General features: G+C 41.4%; 1 protein-coding gene across 1 annotated transcript in view; it reads left to right on the top strand.

Annotated features, from left to right (window-relative positions):
* Positions 1-22946, top strand: part of LOC118401346 (sphingomyelin phosphodiesterase 3-like) — a 39379-nt gene that overhangs the window by 5677 nt on the left and 10756 nt on the right. The gene's annotated exons all lie outside the window — the stretch shown is intronic.

Genomic DNA, 22946 nt, shown 5'->3' with positions numbered 1-22946 from the left:
GGGATTTCAGTTGGCCTGACCACCTGAAACAATCCTGAGTTTGTTCTCAGTCTCCATGCAGGCCCTCGAGGCTGCTGCCAAAGCAAGCTTTCTTAAGAGATTTAAGAGAATGAATACATGTTTATTTATAGCACATGGTCAGATCAAATGCAATGCAGGAACTCTGATTAAAAGGATAGTTCACTCAAATTACACATGTAGACATGGTTTCCACACACTGTAAACAATTTAAAAAATGTGCATGCCAGCAGTGAAGTTCTCAAGATAGAGGACTTTCAGTATAGCAGTGTTCTCCAATCCTGGTCCCAAAGGGGTGCATATTTTTGTTTTTGCCCTAGCACTCACATATCTTATTCAATTCAAAGGCTTGATGATGAGTTGCTTAGTGGAATCAAGTGTGTGAGCATTAGGAAAAAACAAAACAAGCGGACCACTTTGAGTCCCCAGGACCATAAGTGGGAAACACTGCAGTGCAGAGAGAAAATAGTGAGGCTGATGCAAATTATATGCATTTATCATTTTGATAATTTGCATATAATTTGCATCACCATCATCATCATCACACTTTTAGCTCTGTACTGAAAGTGCTCTATCTTGAAAACTTGATTGCTAAAAAGCACAATTTTGGGGATTGCATTAACAGTGGACTAATGAAGAACATACTACAATACTTTGTTTTTGTAAAACATCCCTTTCAGAGTACCTACCACTCCATTCAGGAAAGCTGTGGGTTACTTTTAGTCCATCGCCTCCACATCCTGGACAGTATTCATAGTGTAATCAGACTCCTTGTGTAGTGCTGCTGTTGCCATGTTACCATTGTCAGGTCCTGACTCTTCTTCATCCATTTCTGAGTCCATCTGCACATCAGAAATCTTATCTGCCCTTTTAAGTTTGATTTGGGCCTGTTCATAGATAGCTGTGAAAATAAAACATCATTAAGCATTTAGGCTACTGATCTACCCCAGCATCCTGGGGTCGATTCTTTACTGTAGACGTTGAGACTGTAGACGTTGATACCCCTCCCTCTATAAAAATAAATACATTTAAAAAATTTAAAAATCCAAATAGCTTCACAGATCTTAATTGTAAAGGGTTTAAACACTCTTTCCCATGCTTGTTCAATGAACCATAAACAATTAATGAACATGCACATGTAGAACGGTCGTTAAGACACTAACAGCTTACAGACGGTAGGCAATTCTCGTCACAGTTATGAAAACTTAGGACACTAAAAGAGGCCTTTCTACTGACTCTGAAAAACACCAAAAGAAAGATGCCTAGGGTCCCTGCTCCTCTGCGTGAACGTGCCTTAGGCATGCTGCAAGGAGGCATGAGGACTGCAGATGTGGCAAGGGCAATAAATTGCAATGTCCGTACTGTGAGACGCCTAAGACAGCGCTACAGGGAGACAGGATGGACAGCTGATCGTCCTCGCAGTAGCAGACCACATGTAACAACACCTGCACAAGATTGGTACATCCGAACCTCACACCTACGGGACAGGTACAGGATGGAAACAACAGCTGCCCGAGTTACACCAGGAATGCACAATTCCTCCATCCGTGCTCAGACTGTCCGCAAAAGGCTGAGAGAGGCTGGACTGAGGGCTTGTAGACCTGTTGTAAGGCAGGTCCTCACCAGACATCACCAGCAGGAACGTTGCCTATGGGCACAAACCCACCATCGTTGGACCAGACAGGACTGGCAAAAAGTGCTCTTCACTGACGAGTCGTGGTTTTGTCTCACCAAGGGTGAGGATCGGATTCGCGTTTATCGTCGAAGGAATGAGCCTGTACTCTGGAGCGGGATCGATTTGGAGGTGGAGGGTCCGTCATGGTCTGGGGCCAGTGTGTCACAGCATCATCGGACTGAGCTTGTTGTCATTGCAGGCAATCTCAACGCTGTGCGTTACAGGGAAGACATCCTCCTCCCTCATGTGGTACCCTTCCTGCAGGCTCATCCTGACATGACCCTCCAGCATGACAATGCCACTAGCCATACTGCTCGTTCTGTGCGTGAGTTCCTGCAAGAAAGGAATGTCAGTGTTCTGTGATGGCCAACGAAGAGCCCGGATCTCAATCACATTGAGCACGTCTGGGACCTGTTGGATTGGAGGGAACTTGCAGGTGCCTTGGTGGAAGAGTGGGGTAACATCTCACAGCAAGAACTGGCAAATCTGGTGCAGACCATGAGGAGGAGATGCACTGCAGTACTTAATGCAGCAGGTGGCCACACCAGGTACTGACTGTACTGACTGTACTGTACTGTTACTTTACATTTTGACCCCCCCCTTTGCTCAGGGACACATTATTCCATTTCTGTTAGTCACATGTCTATGGAACTTGTTCAGTTTATGTCTCGGTTGTTGAATCTTGTTATGTTCATACAAATATTTACACATGTTAAGCTGAAAATAACCGCAGTTGACAGTTGAGAAGACGTTGTTTTCTTTTTGCTGAGTTTATATGACACCCAAATAACCACACAACACAACTATGTAGAGTTTTCTTATTGCAGGACTTTGTCAGTCTTGCTATGTCACGACTTCTGCCGAAGGTAGCTCCTCTCCTTGTTCGGGCGGCGCTCGGAGTCGCCGGTCTACTTGCCATCACTGATCCCTTTTTCCTTTTCTGTTTGTTTTGTCTTTGTTTCTTTTTCACACCTGGTTTCATTTGCGTTAATTTCTGTGTGCATAATTGTCACCTGTTGCCTGCCTAAGTTTGTGCGGGATTAGTCTTTTATGGTGATTATACCGTTATTTGTTTTCATGGATTCTTAAGTGTATGAGTGTCAGAACTGTGTAGTCAGTGTTAGTCAGTTAGTTGTGTTAGTCAGTACCGCTTACTGGTCGAATCACTCTATAGATTTCCAGCTCGATTTCCAGCTCCTGTTGTCTTGCCTGGACATACAGTTCCTTCAGAAAGTATTCATACAACTTGACTTATTCAATATTTTGTTGTGTTACAGCCTGAATTAAAATGGACTAAATAGATGTTTTTCTCATTCATCTACCCCATAATGACAAAGTGAAAACATGTTTTTAGAAATATTTGCACGATTATTGAAAATGAAATACAGAAATATCTCATTTACTAAAGAATTCACACCCCTGATTCAATACTTTGTAGGAGCACCTTTAGCATTGATTACAACTGTGAGTCTTTCTGGGTTAGTCTCTAACAGCTTTCCACACCTGGATTGTGCAACATTTGCACATTATTCTTTTCAAAATCCTTTGAGCTCTGTCAAATTGGTTGTTGATCATTACTTGACAACTATTTCAGGTGTTGCTATAGATTTTCAAGTAGATTTAAGTCAAAACTGTAACTCAGCCACTCAGGAACAGTCACGATCTTCTTGTTAAGCAGCAGTGTAGATTTGTCCTTGTGTTTTAGGTTATTGTCCTGCTGAAAGGTGAATTAATATCCCAGTGTCTGGTGGCAAGCACACTGAACCTGGTTTTCCTCTAGGATTTTGCTTGTGCTTAGCTCCGTTTCTTTTTATCCTGAAAACTCCCTAGTCTTTAATAATTACAAGCATACCCATAACATAATGCAGCCACGACTATGCTTGAAAATATGGAGAATGATATTCAGTAATGTGTTGTATTGGATTTGCCCTAAACATAACACATTTTGTATTCAGGACAAAAAGTGAACTGCTTTTCCACATTGTTAGCAATATTACTTTAGTGCCTTGTTGCAAACAGGGTGCATGTTTTTGAAGATTTGTATTCTGTACAGGCTTCCTTCTTTTCACTCTTTCAATTAGGTTAATATTGTGGAGTAACTACAATTTGTTGTTCCTGAGCGGTGTCCTTCCTCTCCAGTAACTGAGTTAGGAAGGACGCCTTTATCTTTGAATTTACTGGCTGTATTGGTGCACCATCCAAAGTGTCATTAAAAACTTCACCAGGCTCAAAGGGATATTCAATGTCTGTTTTATTTTATTTTACCTGTCTACCAATAGGTGCCCTTCTTTGTAAGGCATTGGAAAACCTCCCTGGTTTTTGTGGTTGAATCTGTGTTTGAAATTCACTACTCGGCTGAGGGACCTTAAAAATAATTGTATGTGTGGGGTACAAAGATGAGGTAGTCATATACAATTAATGTTAAATACTGTTATTGCACACAGAGTGAGTCCATGCAACTTATTATGTCACTTGTTAAGCACATTTTTACCCCTGAATTGATTTAGGCTTGCCATAACAGAGGTTGACTAATTATTGACTGAAGACATTTCAGCTTTTCATTTTTTATTAATTTGTAGAAATTTCGAAAAAACAAAATTCCACTTCCACAAAAATCTAAATTGAATCCATTTTAAATTCAGGCTGTAACACAACAGAATGGGGGGAAGTCAAGGGGTGTGAATACTTTCTGTAGGCACTGTATACAATTCCAACGTTTAGTGCCTGAATTTGAAATTCAGTCATGTGTCCCTCCATCCTCAAAATATTGAATGCACATGCACCCTTCAAAAGATGTGTGACAGCACCCACTAGCTAGTCTGAGTACCAGTCTCTTTAGCTAACATTCCACTCCTTGCCACTCCTTATAAAGGCCACATTTCTTTGGCACATGACATGGAGAACAGGGAGTGGATTAACTAAAAGACTAGTACCCAGGCTACCCACTGGTGTCTGTTTAGGCAAAAACGATGTTGAATGGATTTGAATCTGCTAGTTCACTTAGCATATTGGCTGTTTAGGTAAAAAAAATGGTTCTTGAATGGATTTGAATATTCCAGGTCATTCAGCATATTTGCGGAGGAAGTTCACAAGCATAATATAATATGTTTTTTCTCATGCCTGCCCCAACTGTGTCCCATAGACAATCCCTGACTATATTTACATCAGAAAGCCCACTTACAACCCATTTCAAGTAGATTCAGTGCCTATTTTGTACCTACTGGTTTGCCTGTTCGTGACCCAAATGGTTTACCCGATTGGGTCCCAGTCATTATTCCTGAGCAAACACTTTCAACCCATAAAAAATGATTCAGGGCCCATTTAGGACCCACACTATAACCCCATATGGGTACCAGCTAAGATAACCATTTTAGCCTTGCCCAGTTGGAACCCATGAAGTCCATATAAATATGAATATGAATATGTTGGCTGGGTATAGGACAGGATTTGTCTATGATGTGCTTATGTATTAGTCCTACAGAGACATTATTACAGCACAGATGGCCAAATGTGATATATGTGTAAAAGAAAATACAGGCCCATATCTATTCAATATTAAAAGTATAAATAGGTCAAGCTGAGTGGGTCCGGTGATGACAGAAAAACATGAATGTTCAATGTCACTGTCATATTTCTATACAATAGTCTTCATTACATAGGTCTTTTGCCTGGTTTTTGTCTGTGCTGCTCTGGATGGGGTGCATGGAGCCCTTAAGTGCTATCAAGTGTGAGGCTGAATACATTGTCACAATTCGGTACAACAAAATGCTCTATCGTTGGGAGTGAGAAATAAGGTTCGTAGAGAATTGTGTATGCTACCAAGCGGTCAATTTTCTCAGCAAGAGGCTGCACTCAGTAATCAAAGGCATTGTCTAACGAAGGCTTTTAGTAAAAGAGCAGCGATAGGACATTGGCCCAAGTGTGAACCTCTACAGTCGTGGCACCAAAGGTTGTGACTGAACACAATGAGAGGGTGGGGCTCTCCGCCATTCTAGACCTACACAGCTTTAACTTTTTATGACACTGAGCAAGTTGACAAGATTCTCTCTCCCTTTTTCTATCTTTCTATCTGTAAGCCTACTTCCTACCTTCTCCCTTTCATCTAGTACATTCTGAAAATCTGTCTATTTTTTAACATCATCTCTCCATCACTTTCTCAATTCTTCTCTTTCATACAACACTGTCCCTCTCTGTCTGTCTATACCATCTCCCTTTCCTTGCCATCTGTCTGTTTCCATTCATAGTGCCTGGGTTAGGTTGTCTGCCAGCATGGTCAGTGGTGTGTAGCCTGGTGGTCCTGTGGGTGTGTTATTATACAAAGTGTGGTGGTCCAAAACACAGCAAAGCTGGCTCAATTTAATCTAACCCATGTCACAGTATTGCCATAGCAAACTAAATCACATAAATAGATCATGTAAAAATGCCTGGAAGAAAAACTCCTCTCATTGCCTCCACTTTTCAGCGTAAGACAAAAATATTTTTCAGTTAGATTTGATTGAATACTGAGGTAGAATTCTTTATTGATCCACGTAGTTGCACAATCTCCAAACCTCACTTGAAACACTTACACGGAACCCAAAACGGCTGCGCGCGTGCACCTTTTTGTGCGCCTTCGTGCGCCTTCGTGCGCCATCGTGCATAAATTTATTTTGTCCCCCTACACCAAACGCGATCATGACAAGTAGCTTAAAATATCAAAATAAACTCTGAATCAATTACATTAATTTGGGAACAGGTCGAAAAGCATTAAACATTTATGGAAATGTAGCTAGTTAGCTTTCACTTGCTAGCTAATTTGTCCTATTTAGCTAGCTTGCTGTTGCTAGCTAATTTCTCCTGGGATATAAACATTGAGTTGTTATTTTACCGGAAATGCACAAGGTCCTCTACTCTGACAATTAATCCACACACTAAACGGTCAACCGAATCGTTTATAGTCATCTCCCCCTTCTAGGCTTTTTCATCTTTGAACTTATATGGTGATTGGCATCTAAACTTTCATAGTATTACTACACCGACCGGCAACACAGTTTGTCTTTCAATCACCCACATGGGTATAACCAATGAAGAGATGGCACATGGGTACCTGCTTCTATAAACCAATGAGGAGATGGGAGAGGCAGGACTTGCAGCGCGGGCTGCGTCAGAAATAGAAAGGAGTTCTATTTTAGCCCTTGGCAACGCAGACGCTCGTTGGCTCACGTGAGCAGTGTGCGAGCAATAATTTAATAACATAGATTTCTACATTTATTTTGCAACGCGAGCGGTGTGGTCAGCATATTAGGCCTAACAAAAGACATAGGATTTACTGAAGTTCTTCTATTAGCTGCACATGACCACTCTGATTCTATGGCATTTAGAAAAGAATACAGACTTCTCAGACGTCATTCAGAGTGAGCGCTCAAAGCACACACAGGGAAGGAACAACAGCTTACACATTGGAGTTCAATTGATGATCACAGACAGTATATAAGATGTGTGCTCTAAAATTGTATTTCTTCAGATTAAGTCAAAAACAATTGTTCATAGCTAAAAGCTTATAGGGATTTGAAATGTAAGGCCTGAGCTCAGAGAGTTGGAACATCGGGCAGAAGTGTAGTGTATGTGTGGAAAATGTCCTGTCATGTCAGTAAGGAAGAAGCCATCCATTCAGAAACATTTAGGGGTTATGGACTTGGGGATGTTAGAGGTCAGTTTCTGTGTAACTTGGTTCTTACTGTATTCAGAAGGATTTTTTTAAATGGTTTTGCTGGAGGATTTTCATTTGCTAAAAATATTTGTGTTTTCACTATGTGCACATGTGCATGTGTGTGTGACCACCAGCCCTCAACTAGTCCTGTCTGACTTTGCCGTCCACTCGTCCATGCACTCAGCCATCCACACTGGCAGGGTTGACCCATGCCATACTCGTGCCATCCTCATTACCATCCTCTCTTCTACAAAGCCAGAGCAGAGCTGTGTCATTTGGTGCAGTATGCTGCCAGCTGCTGGTCTGTGTGAGTGTGTAATTATGTTGCTGTATGGTTGCTCTGGGTGGTGCTGTGGGCTTGGGAGGCACCCAGATGGTCTGGTGGGCCAGCTCTGGTGGAGAGAAGTTTCCTCCTCAAATCCTGGCTACAGCCTGATCACAGGGGGAGAAGTCAGTGTGGGACCTGGGTCTGGGTGGGGCTCCATCCATCCCAACACACCTCCACCCTGCCTAACCTATCAGATTGTCTTTCCTTACATAGAGATCACGCTCTGACCTCAACAAGCTGGGTGGGCATGTCATCTGTGTTCTGTACATGCGTGTGTGGAGTGGTGGGGTGTCGTGTTAATTAGCCTACTACACTCTGTTGGCATGTACTGTGATTAGAGATGGGGTTTGCTGGGGCGGTGGGACACGTAGCAGACTGCCTGCGGTCTCAGATACACGCAGGCCTAGAGAGCGACTGTACGAGGGCTGCTGTATTGCATGTAGGACATAGTGGTGCTCTCTGTGGAGTGTGTTTACACGGTCCTTGAATGTTTATACATTCTGATTGATGTACCATAGTGGAAAAGGTACAGACACTAAATGTCTCTCTCTCCATCTAACTCCCTCTTCTATCCTGTCTCTCTCTCCTCTCCTAGGGGGTCTACTCACCTTTGTTTGCTGTTGCCTGAACTTTGGGCAGTTTACGTGGCAACCTTCACTTCACACTTCAGTGATTAAGTGAACCTGTGATCTATCTCTGTCTGTTCTTTCTCTTTCTGTGTTTTTCACCTTTCGTCACTCCTCTCTATATCACTGTAACTGAGTAACTTGTTACAATTTCATCATTTGATGTGCTGATATGGCTATATCTCATTGCTAATGGGATCTTTCAAAAAATGGTAGTTCCTTCGAGTGGCAGTTGGTTTCGTTTGGAAAGACCATAGATATGGAAAGACGGTCTCTGTGTGCAGCTTTTTTGTGAAAGTCCTTTACAATGACTTACAGTACATCTACAATGCACTGGTTGAACAACCAGAAAATATCACACTCTCTCTCAAGTTCCACACCTACTGTATATGACATGGGGCATTGTAACTGTATTGCCTGCAGGAATGGTGCAAACGCCACAACATTTTTATTCCGAGGCAGCCTTTCTTTTCGAGGCGTGGCTGGCTTTTAGTCCAACACTGGCTTGCTTTCCACACAAATACATATTTGCTTGATCGGTATTATGAATAGAAATGTATTTGTTTTCACTGTACGCAAGTTCCCAGACAGAAACAAGCAGTTTTGACATTTCAGATCAGCTGTTTCTTTGTACATGACAAATATGGAACAGATCAATGTGACAACCAATCGATATATGTTTGTAGAAAACCAGGGCAGGGTTTGTACTAGGGACCACTCTCTATGTGTTTGTGTGTGTGTGTTGTGTGCGGATTTGCTATGTTACTGTAAAGAATGTGAGAATGCATGATGTCTGCCCATATGTCTGCCTGTGAAGGTATTTCAAGGGCAGGGGAGTAGGCTGCATGTTTACAGAAAGAGGAAGCTGGAGTATTTTGTTTGTGGTACAGTTTGGACGTGGGTGTTAAAGAATGAGAATGATCAAATCAAATGTTAATTGTCGCATGCTTCGTAAACAACAGGTGTAGACTAACAATGAAATGTTTACTTACAGGCCCTTCACAACAATGCAGAATACAATAAAAAATGTAATAATAATATTATAAAAAAATATCGTAACACAAGGAATCAATACACATTGAGCAATGATAACTTGGCTATATGCATGGGGTAGCATTACCAAGTCAATGTGCAGGTGTGTGACGAAATTGAGGTAGATTTAAGCAATAAGGCCCAAGGGGTGTGGTAAATGGCCAATATACCACGGGCTGTTCTTATGCACAACGCAACACAGAGTGCCTGGATACAGCCCTTAGCCGTGGTATATTGGCCATATACCACAACCCCCGAGGTGCCTTATTGCTATTATAGGCTGGTTACCCACAGAAGCAGTAAAAATACATGTGTCATACCCGTGGTATACGGTCTGATGTGCCATAGTGTCAGCCAATCAGCATTTATGGCTCGAACCACCTCGTTTGTACATATACGTAGGGGTAAGGTGACTAGGCAACAGGATAGATAATAGACAGTAGCAGCAGTGTGTGTGTGGTGACAGTGTGCATGTTATGTGTGAGTGAGTGTGTGTGTAGGCTCTGGGGTGGGTCCAGCTGTGTGGCTGGGGGACGGGTCAAAGGTCAGGAGTCGGGACAGGGAGAGAGGGGAGGTCAGTGTGCAGTAGAGGCACAGCAGAAGGGCTACGTAGCATGTAGTGTATGATGGCACATCAGCTCCTTCTTATTGATCCAGCATGATCTAGATTTGAAAGGATATTTAGGGCAGCTGCCCTGTGGCAGTATGAGCCCATATGGGCCACAGCCCAGAGGCATGCTGGGTAATTCTGAATCATCATTGTAATCCCCCATGTGAGTACACGCCAAGCAAAAGAGGCCTCTTCATACATTGGCCAGCTGTAAATACCCCACAGCCCTACTGTATGATATTCCAGGATTCACTCTCTCTTTTCCTCGCTTTCTCTCACGCATCCCTTTTTCTTCTTGGTAACCCTTTGCATGGTACATTTCTACTGTATACCTACTCAGTAACACTAACATTAGTTAACCAATTGTTGCATACAAATTGAGTCATTCTGGATTATTTTGGATTGTTTGTCTTTCTCACTTGCTAACACAAACATACACAAACATAGACCAAGGAAAACATGAGGAATGATTGTTCCTTACTAAGAAGCAGGTGGCAGGACGGGCTGATTGAGTTATAGTGATGATTGCATTGTGGTAATAGTGATGGCATTATCCATTTCCTCTAACAGTATTAAATCCCAAATTACACCCAGCCCAGAGCACACAGTCCTGTCTGTAATAGAAAGGGTGATGAATGAAAGAGGGGGAGAGAGGGTGGAGAAACTGAAAAAATTTAACAAATGACCCATTCTGACCCAGTCTTCTACCAGCATAAAGCAACAACTAGTGCTGCTTTGTCCAGACACAACTTAATCTGCCAATGGAAATCCAGCGGTAACAAAACACTAATAGACTGACTTTCATATAATACAATATTCAGAGCATTTGGCAAAATATTCTTATCTGGCCAATACGCTTTCTGGCTTTGGAAAGGCATAATGATGGGTTGTCTAATGAGGCTTTCATATAACTGGGAGTGAGTCAGTCCGCTTTTCACTTAGGGACTTAGTCAAATAGTAGTAGCCAATCTTATGACATTTAAGAATAAGAAATGCTTATTATGAGGACAGACTAGACAGGGGTCTGTTACAGACAGCTGAGTAACTGCATCAGAGTGTACAGTATGTCTGTCTGTTGGGGTGTAGATTTGAATTACACTTGCATGCTCTACAGCCATGCCTCAGGCTCAGGGTTATGTGACCAGGTGTGTGTGTTTGCCAGTGTGTGTACAATATTTATTGAGCTTTATGTATATTTACAGCAGTGTGTGTGTGTGTGTGTGTGTGTGTGTGTGTGTGTGTGTGTGTGTGTGTGTGTGTGTGTGTGTGTGTGTGTGTGTGTGTGTGTGTGTGTGTGTGTGTGTGTGTGTGTGTGTGTGTGTGTGTGTGTGATCCAGTGTGCAGTTGTGTTGTGTAAAGATTTAACACAAATGTGTGTGGTAGGAGAATTGGAGGTGGGCAACATTCACCACCAGACGCCGACAGGCTACGCTAGTGCAGTTCCTAGGTGCATGTGACTAGGTCACCATGACAACCGAAATCCCTTGAACATGCTCGGAGTGGCATCACTGGCTGGCTCTGGCAGACACTCCTGGTTTGGCTCAGCAGTGGAGGAAGGACGGGAGGCAACTTTCAAAGCTTACAGGAAAGAGAAAGAGATCCAGAGAAGTTCCTTCGCTCTGAGAAGAGGGAAACAGCAACTCTCTCAGATCCTACTGGTCTATTTTAGTTCTATGCCCTGAACACAGACATTTGTTCAGCATATACAGTGCTGCCAGTGTCTCTGGTCATTACTCACAATGTAGCAGCAGCATACACTCATACACTTTCCCCTATTCGGCACCATTAATAATGAAACAGAAGGAATCGACCACAGCCAACTTGATGGGCTACATCGGTCTCTGTGGTCACTGGATACTTAGCAGTATATCACTCATTAGTCCACTCTATCACGTTTGGACACGAACAGCCACGCACACACACATGCACGCCCACACAGACACACACACAGACACACACACAGGCACACACACAGGCACACACAAACAAACACATTCACCCACTCATGGTAGCAGGTGCTTTGACGTTATCAGTATTGATCCAATGGAGAGGGACATTTGGTAAACAGATCCATGGGGAGTGGTTGAGGCAGGCACCCCAGTTGTTTGTCATGTTCATCCCCATTGTCTGGGAAGCAAACTGGTGAATCTCACTGAGATTGGTTTTGCCTCAGTTGAGTGTGTATTTTTTCAGGCAGGAAGGCCCCTTGGGTCCTTTATGAAAGATGGAAAAGATGATTATCAGAGTCATGTTTAACTCCAAAACAAACACATGGTTGGCTAGCTAGATGAAACAGATACCACCCTGCTCAGCGGGGGATACATCTTACACAACATTGGCCAGAGCCTCCTGTAAAATGGAAAGATACAGTATATTCCTAAATTCCCTCCAGTAAACAACAGATAAGAGTTGTTAGTCATGTAAAGACAGTGAAGAGCGGAGCTGACTGCTGAGCTGGCTACTCTGGCAATCAGACAGGAGGGCTCTCTCAGTGTCACTACCTAACAGAGGTCAGGGCACTGCTGTGTGTGTGTGTGTGTGTGTGTGTGTGTGTGTGTGTGTGTGTGTGTGTGTGTGTGTGTGTGTGTGTGTGTGTGTGTGTGTGTGTGTGTGTGTGTGTGTGTGTGTGTGTGTGTGTGTGTGTGTGTGTGTGTGTGTGTGTGTGTGTGTGTGTGTGTGTGTGTGCACATGCTATCTCTGTCTGTGTTTGTACGTGTGCGCATGTGCATGTGCGTTTGCCCACATGATAAATACTACAGTTTGCTATATGATACTAGAGTACTTACTATAGAATTATATAGAATTCTGTAGTAAACTGTAGAATATTATACTCCACACTGTAGTATTCCTCAATCATGTTTTGTTCTTACTCTAGAATTCTGTAGTGTAGTGTAGAATCCTATAGTAAATAGTACAGCATTATCCACCAAAACACTGTCCAGTAAATACTACAGTAATGTCAGCAAAAACACTACAGCTTTTTAACTAAAGTAATACTACAGTATTTCATTTGCATATACCGTGCCTATTCCCCTCCTCCTTATCCCAACTTGTGCTACCCATAAGGACAAACCTACATGCCAAGTATAGATCATTTGTTATGTTCCCTATGGGTTATAGAAAAGAGCAGAAGCGCTGAACGATTCATCCAGACTCCAGTCCGATCTACCTACAGGTTATGGATAATTTGCTCTTTTAGTATTTGTTCAATAGGTTTCCTCAAGGAAAAAGACCCTACTTTTATGTCAAAGATAAAAAAAAACTAAAACACTATAGTGAAATACTACAGTATACTACAGTCATGTCCGCAAAAACACTACAGTGAATCCTATACTATATAAATATCGTAATACTACAGTATTTTTTCATGTGGGTGTGTCTTGGTGTGTGGTCTTAGTGGCTGCAGAAGCCTTACTGGCTTGAGAAGTATTACTGTAAGCATTACTATAAACTGCAGGGTCAGGTAAAGTTTTCCATCTCATACTGTGCTCAATCTCTCTGACTATAGCATACTTCACGTTGTGTTCTGCCAAGCACAAGTAGTGTGTTCAGGCAGAGGTCATCACATTCAGTCCTGGTCTGGTCATACTGTAGGTACTGTAGGTGCAGCACCCTGCCATGTAGCACCAGGGATGGGCACAGCGGGCTACAGTGGTGCCCTGTCTTCCCTGTCATCAGCAGCAGTAGACCCAGCAGAGCAAACACATCAATAAAAGACAAGATTGTTTCTGACTGCAAAACTCCTCTCTGTGAGTGTTCTTCTGTGTTAGGTTGTGTCACTGTGTATTTATATCTCTGAGAAAACTACAGATGTAGGATCTTAATTTGAGCCAGGTTGCTACAGCAGGAAAATAATCCAGCAGCAACAGGAAATGTGAATTGTTTATGCGGATTATAATAAATTGACATTTTTCATTGAGGCAAATCAAGTCTCAAATTTCAACGTGGAAATTACAAACTTTAGAAGCCTTTTTAAAAGTCAAATACACATTTCCTACATCGGTAGTGTTTGTGTATGTATGCTTTATGTTTGTGTATGTGCAAATATGTCTATGAAACTAAAAGTATGCATAGGATAGGATATTATACCGTTCATACCAGTGGCTGTTGGTGCTGTTTAAGATTAGCGAGGGACAATTTGTTATGAGCATGGCCTTTTTTCTATTACAGCAAATTGGATGACTGTCATTCATATTCCATTCACCCAGCTCAACATCGATAGGTTTAGGCTACTACATGATTCAAAACTTTGCCCAATCTATCATGAGGTTTCTACAACCTAGCCTACAAATTAAACTTTATAATTTAGGTGCACAGGTCGAGAGACAAATTGGAGTAATCAAGGTGACAGTGACACATTCAGTATCGCCTTGCACACTCTTGCCTGCATCTAGCTGATCTGGATGTAATCATTAGTCCAAACAGTTGCAAAACGTTCTGTTCTAAAAACAAAGGTTCCTATTGGACAAATTCAGGTAGGTCCATCCCCGTTTCATTCCGTTTGCTTCCATTTAAAGAAAACAGAATCAGCGGAATGAATACACCCATGATCACCTTCACACACAGTTAACTTTCATAGCAGCCACATACAGCATCGTCACTATGCTCGTTGTATAATTTATTCTTCAACTTTTGTAATGTTTCACTATTTGAATTGTTATGAAATTCACTGAGTAGGATGGTCCTCCCCTTCTTCCTCTGGTTCATACAGTTTATGCGATGTGGCACTGTGGTTTGCATGTCTGTGTCTTTGTGGGTTAGATACAGAGATAGAGAGGATGATGGTATGTGTCAGCTCTTGCACAATGCAGTGATATTTTTTCTATCATCCACACTGTTGAGGATTATGATTAGTTGAGTCTGGATAGGACACAGGGTTACTATTTGATAAAACAACTGGTGTTTTACTCTCCACTTGATCCTGCCATCTGTCACCCACCCCTCTGATCTGCTGCTGTGGGGAATGGGCTCTAGGTTGAAGATGACAAGTTTAAGACAACATAATACTGTAGTTCCATGTGGCAGCATTCGAAGGTAAAGAAATTCATTGGACCAGTGCTGTTGATAACTACTAGCGCCGTTGCTAACTTGCAACGCTGGTCCCATTTTTGCAAAACATTATGGGATATTAGAATCTCGTTGTCTTAACCTTTGTCATCATCAACCTAGAATGGGCTGGGGAGATGGATGATGATGAGGACTGGAACCGGTTCTGCACTTTCTCTTCCTCTCCATCTTCCTCTGCTCTTCTTTTCACGATATCTCTCCTTTGCTTTCTCTCCATCTCTATCTCTCCTCTCCATCTCTCCTCTGCACTTCTCTCTATCTCTCCTCTGCACTTCTCTCTATCTCTCCTCTGCACTTCTCTCTATCTCTCCTCTGCTCTTCTCTCTATCTCTCCTCTGCTCTTCTCTCTATCTCTCCTGCTTCAGCTTGTGCGTGCAGATTTGCTTTGTCTAATTTCATAAAAATGTCCAGTGTTGTTGGACTCTGTTTTGATCATCTAGACACAGCATTAGCACATCACCCTAAACAGTGAGATGGATTAAGCATATTAGATATGATTAAAATATATTACGCTAGTGTCACGATCGCTGTCGTCATGGAAATGACCGGACCAAGGTGCAGCATGGTGGGCGTACATTTCTTTTATTGATAAATGTCGCCAACAAAACAAAGAACAACGAAATGAACGTGAAGCTTACTTAGGCTATAATGCCACTAACAAAGACAACTACCCACAAATACAAAAGGAAAAAAGGCTGCCTGAATATGATTCCCAAATCAGACAATGATAGACAACTGTCCCTGATTGAGAACCATACCCGACCAAAACATAGAAACAAAGAACATAGAGTTTCCCACCCGAGTCACACACTGACCAACCAAACATAGAGAATAAAAATATCTCTACGGTCAGTGCGTGACAGCTAGCTGATTCAAAAAGGGTAGCCAAAGCACAATCAAAATTAGCATTGCTAAAACAGTGCCTATAGAGAGTATTCATGCTTATTCCAAATGTTGTCATGTTACAGACTGATTTCAAAATGGATTAAATATATATTTCTCACCCATCTACACATAATACCCATAATGACAAACTGAAATCATGTTCTTAGACATTTTTGCAAAATGATTGAAAATTAAATATAGAAATATCTAATTTACCGAAGGATTCACACCCCTGAGTCAATACTTTGTAGAAACACCTTAGGCAGCGATTACAGGTGTGAGTCTTACAGGGTATGTCACTAAGAGCTTTCCACAACTGGATTGTGCAACATTTGTCCACTATTCTTTTCAGAATTCTTCAAGTTCTGTCAAATTGGTTATTGATCATTGCTAGACAACCATTTTCAGGTCTTGTCATACATTTTCAAGTAGATTTAAATCAAAACTGTAACTCAGGAACATTCACTGTCTTAGTGGTAAGTAACTCCAGTGTAGATTTGGCCTTGTGATTTAGGTTATTGTGCTGCTGAAAGATTAAATAATCTCCCAGTGTCTGGTGGTAAGCAGAATTAACCTTGTTTTCTTCTAGGATTTTGCCTGTGTTTAGCTCCATTCCTTTTTTTTATCCTGAAAAACTCCCAGTCCTTAACGATTACAAGCATACCCATAACATGATGCAGCCACCATTATTCTTGAAAATATGAAGAGTGGTATTCAGTCATTTTTATTGGATTTGCCCCAAACATAACACTTTGTATTCAGGACAAAAAATTATATTGCTTTGCCAAGTTGTTTTGCAGTATTACTTTAGTGCCTTGTTGCATGTTTTGGAATATTTGTTTTCTGTACAGGCTTCCTTCTTTTCACTCTGTCAATTAGGTTAGTATTGTGGAGTAACTACAGTGTTGTTGATCCATCCTCAGTTTTCTCCTATCACAGCCAATTAAACTCTGTAACTGTTTTGAAGTCATCATTGGCCTCTTGGTGAAATCTCTGTGTGGTTTCCTTAATCTCCAGCAACTGAGTTAGGAAGGACGCCTGTATCTTTGTAGTGACTGGTTGTATTGATACACCATCCATAGTGTAATTAAAAACTTCACCATGCTCAAAGGGATATTCAGTGTCTGCTTTTTGTTTGTTTTACCCATCTACCAATAGGTGCCCTTCTATGTGAGACATTGGAAAACCTTCCTTGTCTTTGTGGTTGAATCTTCGTTTGAAATTCACTGCTCGACTGAGGGATCCTATAGATACTGTGTGGAGTACAGAGATGAGGTAGTCATTCAAAAATTGTGTTAAACACTATTATTGCACACATAGTCCATGCAACTTAGTATGTGACCTAAGCATATTTTTACTCCTGAACTTATTTAGGATTGTCATAACAAATGGGTTGAATACATTGACTGAACACATTGCAGATTTTTGGGAATAATATCTATTTTCACATTATGGGTAATTGTGTGTAGGTCAGTGACAAACAAATCTAAATGTAATCCATTTTAAATTCAGCCTGTAACACAACACAATTTGGAAAAGGTTAAGGGGTGTGAATACTTTCTGAAGACACTGTACAAGGGATTTTTGAAAGCCAAGCATGTCGCCTCAATATGAATAGTAGTAATTACAGGTGTGATGCTGCATTGTCTTCTGTGTAAGCACATAGGGTTCAGAATGGAGAGCTATATCTGTGTCATTTGCACATCAAGATACCAATATGATCGATCTGAATGCTTTGCAGAGGGAAATTGATGGGAAATTCCTCAGATTGTTGTATAACATGCATATACATCATTATCATCTTGGCAAAGTGGCACATACTCTATATTGAAGACAGAATAGTTCACAGTTAATAATGCTTAACTTCAACAAGCACTGACAGTTTCATATAGCAAAGAAAATATAAATAAAAGTGTAGATTATTTTAGTTATTTTTTGTTTCTCTGTAACATTACTAGCCGCCTAGCAATTTTATGAAGTTGACTTTAACTAGCCCAGATAGGTTCCCAATTTCACAAACTCATAACCAAGAAGTCATTTCAGGCTATCAATCAAGTTTGTGTAGTTAGCTTGTCTAACTATCAGAGCTGGCATGCCTGCTGGCAAGGTTGTTAGACTTAAGAAAATCAAGCAGTAATTAAATGTACTGAATAAGATTTAAATTGCTTTCAGTCTTTTATGCAGATTTTATCATCAATGCAGCATTTTTTTTAAAGAACCATTAGTCAGGTGGATACAGACAACTCAAGAGGTATGCTTAGATTTGCAGAGACACCTTTTTTTTTTTACATAGAATTAAGAATAATGATTATGGCTCAAGATTGCAGGAAACGGCTGTTTCAGGTGTCTGAAAAACGCTACATTCTCCAACCCCCTGTCATGATGCCCATGTCAAGACAGCTAAGAAGAGTTCACATTGTAATGGTCCGTCATCGGACCCAAACATACTCCTAGTCGTCCCCACTGCCATTTCAGCCCCGAGGAGAAGGTCACAAACAGCCCCTGGTGGGAGCTGCTACTGCTGCAGCCTACACTTCACTCCAACATGGTCATGGTCATAGGTCCAGAGACAGATGCAGTGTTCAGCCAGCCTCATCGTAGGGCATACTCCTTGTCTAGCAGACAGAACCAGGCTGTGCATCCAAAAATGGAATGCTATTCCCTGTATAGTGCACTATTTTTGACCAGAGCCCTATGGGCCATTTGAGATGCAGACAAGGGCTAAAGTCCAAACATGTTATTTTTACCCCATCAGCCCTTGAGGTAGTCACTTTCCATCGGGGGAATCCCCATCGTAACCGGATGCAGTTTGATTGCCATCTTCAGTGGAGGTTCAATTCACTAACGTTGCCCCGTCTGCCCTTGATTTAGCTCGAGGGAGCGAGTGAACAACTTGGTCACTTGCGGGGTTGATATGACCCACAATTCAATGCAAACTGTAGTTACATGTCAAAATCTGGTGGCTGCGAAGTGTCAGATTTAATCAACAAGGCCGAATTTTTGGCATGTCAGAAAAAGTATGAAGCTAGCTTGCTAATACTGTATATATATATATATATATATATATATATATATAGGCATTGATTTTAGTATTGGCAAATTGACTTAGTCTTGTAGTGAGGAGCCTGTAAAACGTAGCTAGATTCATAAACATATTTTGGGGGAATTCTGACATTTATTGGAATAAATGACCAAACTATAAAACTAGCTAGCCAGCTATGGTTAACTGTAGCTAGCTACCTGACAGGAGTGCTAGCTATATACGTTATCTTACTAGGTATATTAATAGCTCAACATCAAGATTTTCACTAAGGACACTGCCTCTCAGATCCTAACTCTCCCTCGCTTGGGCAAGGGACATTTAAGGCACTTGGATGTGACGATGTAAAACGTAATTCAAGGGCTGAGGGTTTAGGGTCGAGGGCTGTCTACTTTGCATTTGAAACTCAGCCAGGGTCTATTCGGGGTTGATATGATAAACATAGCTGTGTTTACACAGGCAGCCCAATTCTCATATTCATTTCCACTAATTGATCTTTTGACCAATCACATAGATCTTTTCACATCAGATCTTTTTCAGAGCTGATCTGATTGGTCAAAAGACCAAGTAGTGAGAAGAAAAAGATCCGAATTGGGCTGCCTGTCTAAATGCAGTCCATCTGCCCTTGATGACATAATGCATGACGTTACACAATATGACAGAAAGTATGGCATTAGCCATAGTGACAAACTGTGAGGGCACACATGATGACACAAACAGTGACCTTACACATAATGAGACACCATGTAACCAGAGATGGTTTATAATCTTGTAACAGGCTTTGATGCAACCTACATGACCTAATTAAGAGAGCTAATAGCATCAATATATCAATTTCTGATCTATTGACAGTTTTTCTTGGCGTCAGACCTAAAGGGACTCACTATCTGCTTTGGATGTTAAAGTTGTTATCCTCAAAAATGAATTGACAGGGGCTGCATAATTCATTGGCGGGAGCTGCACAGTGCTTTCTTTTTCTTAACACAATTACATTTTTACATGATCCTGATTGATTCAGAGATGGGCATCTGCATTTTTCAGCATGTTTTTACAAAAATATAGATTTTTCCGCAAGGACATATACAAGATTCTACCCTCCACAACATAACCTCCACTCGAAATCAAAACTCCAAACCTACAACCTGGTTTTAATAGGCGGTGTCAGAGGAAAGCCCATAAAAATGTCAGAGACTCCAGTCACCCAAGTAATAGACTGTTTTCTCTGCTACCGCACGACAAGCGGTACCAGAGCGCCAAGTCTCGGACCAAAAGGCTTCTTAACTTCTTATGGCTGCAGGGGCACTATTGAGTAGCTTGGATGAAAGGTGCCCAGAGGTGCCCAGAGTAAACGGCCTGCTCCTCATTCTCAGTTGCAAATATATGCATATTATTATTAGTATTGGATAGCAAACACTCTGAAGTTTCTAAAACTGTTTGAATGATGTATGTGAGAATAACAGAACACATATGGCAGGCAAAAACCTGAGAAGAAATCCAAACAGGAAGTGAGAAATCTGAGGTTGGTGGATTTTCAAACCAGGCCCAATTGAATTCACATTGGGATATGAATGAAGTTGCACTTCCTAGGGCTTCCACTAGATGTCAACCATCTTTAGAAACTTGAATGAGGATTCTACTGTGTTGTGGGACTGAATAAGAGCTGAATGAGTCAGCTTACTGGCAGAGAGCCATTTCCTGGTCACGCGCATTCCACATGATATCGAGTTGCGTTCCATTCCTCCTCAAGACACAAAGGAATTCTCTGGTTGGAACTTTATTGAAGATTTATGATTTAAAAAATCCTAATGATTGATTCTTTACTTATTTTGAAATGTTTCTACGACCTGTAATATAATGTTTTGAAGTTTTTGTCTGAAGAAATGCACAAGCGTTTGGATATGTATACCAAACGCGCTAACAAAAGTAGTAGGACATAAATAACGGACATTATCAAACAAATGAATAATTTATTGTGGACCTGGGATTCCTGGGAGTGCATTCTGATGAAGATCATCAAAGGTAAGGGAATATTTATCATGTCATTTCTGGTTTCATTTCTGCCGTCTCAGATTATTAAATGGTATGCTTTTTCCGTAAAGTGTTTTTGAAATCTGACACAGCGGTTGCATTAACCTCTCTGAACCACCCATACCGGATCTGGGATAATTGTCATCAGCAACGCTGAATAGCATAGCACCACAGTCAAATAATATTACTAGAAACTATTCATATTCATGAAAACACAAGTGCAATATTGCAAAACACAGTTTAGCCTTTTGTTAATCCACCTGTCGTCTCAGATTTTGAAATTATGCTTTACAGCGAAAGCAATACAAGCGTTTGTGTAAGTTTATCGATCGCTCGACAAAACAATAAGTACACTTAGCATCAGGTAACTTGGTCACGAAAATCAGAAAAGCAATCACATGGTCCAAGCACACCAAGACAGTCGTGACGAGGGCACAACAAAACCTATTCCCCCTCAGGAGACTGAAAAGATTTGGCATGGGTTCTCAGATCTTCAAAAGGTTCTACAACTACAACATCGAGAGCATCCTGACTGGTTGCATCACTGCCTGGTATGGCAACTGCTCGGCCTCTGACCGCAAGGCACTACAGAGGGTAGTGCGAACGGCCCAGTTCTGCGGCCAAGCTTCCTGCCATCCAGGACCTCTATACCAGGTGGTGTCAGAGGAAGGCCCTAAAAATTGTCAAAGACTCCAGCCACCCTGGTCATAGACTGTTCTCTCTGCTACCACACAGCAAGTGGTACCGGAGCGCCAAGTCCAGGTCCAAGAGGCTTCTAAACAGCTTCCGTCTATACATAGTCACTTTAATAACTCTATCTGGTGCGGCAGGGTAGCCTAGTGGTTAGAGCGTTGGACTAGCAACCGGAAGGTTCAAATCCCTGAGCTGACAAGGTACAAATCTTTCGTTCTACCCCTGAACAGGCAGTTAACCCACTGTTCCTAGGCCGTCATTGAAAATAAGAATTTGTTCTTAACTGACTTGCCTAGTTAAATAAAGGTTAAAAAATAAAAATAAATGTAATAATGTACATACTACCTCAACTAACCGGTGCCCCTGCACATTGACTCTGTATTGGTACCCCCTGTATATAGTCTCACTATTGTTATTTTACTGCAGCTCTTTAATTACTTGTTACTTTTATCTATTTATCTATTCTTATCCGTATTTTTTTGAAACTGCATTGTCGGTTAGGGGCTCGTAAGTAAGCATTTCACTGTAAGCTCTACATCTTGATTTGATTTGTCCCCGCAGGAGGCCTTTTGACTGTTCCTAGGCCGTCATTGTAAATAAGAATGTATTCTTAACTGACTTGCCTAGTTAAATAAAGGTTAAATAAAAATAAATAAATAAATAAACATAATCATTTATACTGTCATGACTTCTGCCGAAGTCGTTGCCTCACCTTGTTCGGGCGGTGCCCGGCGTTCGACGTCACCGGTCTTCTAGCCATCATCGATCCATTTTTCATTTTCCATTGGTTTTGTCTTGTCTTCCTACACACCTGGTTTCAATCCCATTCATTACCTGTTGTGTATTTAACCCTCTGTTTCCATTCATGTCTTTGTCAGAGATATGTTGTTTTATGTTGTTTTTATGGTTGTATAGGTGTGCGGCGGGTCTTCGTACCCATGTTTATTATGTATGTTCATTTAGTGTTTGGACATGTTTAGTGGACATATATTAAAAGACTCCATTACACTCCATTTGACTCTCCTGCGCCTGACTTCCCTACCACCTATACACACGACTCTGACATATAGTCTTTGTAGCACAGTCTTGCCCCAGGGCCTTTGCCACACACACTCCAGGTTGTGCTGAATATGGTTTGGTGGCTCTGGGGTTTAGGCTGAGGCCAGTGACCCAACAGTGTTTTTAAACCCTCAACTGTTTCAATGAATGAATTAACAATTCATGATTTATTTATACAGAGTGGATTGCTTCCCTT

This window comes from Oncorhynchus keta, chromosome 22 (assembly GCF_023373465.1).
Source record: "Oncorhynchus keta strain PuntledgeMale-10-30-2019 chromosome 22, Oket_V2, whole genome shotgun sequence".
In the NCBI taxonomy this organism is placed as follows: domain Eukaryota; kingdom Metazoa; phylum Chordata; class Actinopteri; order Salmoniformes; family Salmonidae; genus Oncorhynchus; species Oncorhynchus keta.
This window is presented reverse-complemented; position numbering and strand designations above follow the sequence as displayed.